Raw genomic sequence first — 487 nt, 5'->3', positions numbered from 1 at the left:
AGTCCTGATGTGTGTGTCAAATATGTTGCATGTTAAGTGGGTCAAATTACAGCTCAAAGAGGCAAAAGTGACTGTTTTTAGTAAACTTTTGTTTTGAAGGGGGAATTGCCAACTTCCTGTTGATTTTTGCTGAAAGATGTCAATGTGTGAAATGTAGGTCTAAGTCAGACCTACATAGAGGTTTTTGTTTCATGTCTCTACGACATTCCTACCGGAAGTTACAAGCAGTTTTGTATGTGTTTTTCCTAGGGGGCGCTAGAGCGCAATTTTTTTTTTTTTTTTTTTTTTTTTTAATTAGATGGCAATTTTCGCCAGTCCTGATGTGTGTGTCAAATATGGTGAGTTTTGAAGCATGTTAAGTGGGTCAAATTACAGCTCAAAGAGGCGGCGGTATAATAATAATAATAAAGCCTAGTGATGTGTCCGGCAACACCGATGCATCGGCGCATGCGTCGAGCTCATAGAGCAAAACCCTGTGTCGGTTTTA

The sequence above is a fragment of the Nerophis lumbriciformis genome, linkage group LG39 (genome assembly GCF_033978685.3).
Source record: "Nerophis lumbriciformis linkage group LG39, RoL_Nlum_v2.1, whole genome shotgun sequence".
NCBI lineage: Eukaryota > Metazoa > Chordata > Actinopteri > Syngnathiformes > Syngnathidae > Nerophis > Nerophis lumbriciformis.
This window is presented reverse-complemented; position numbering follows the sequence as displayed.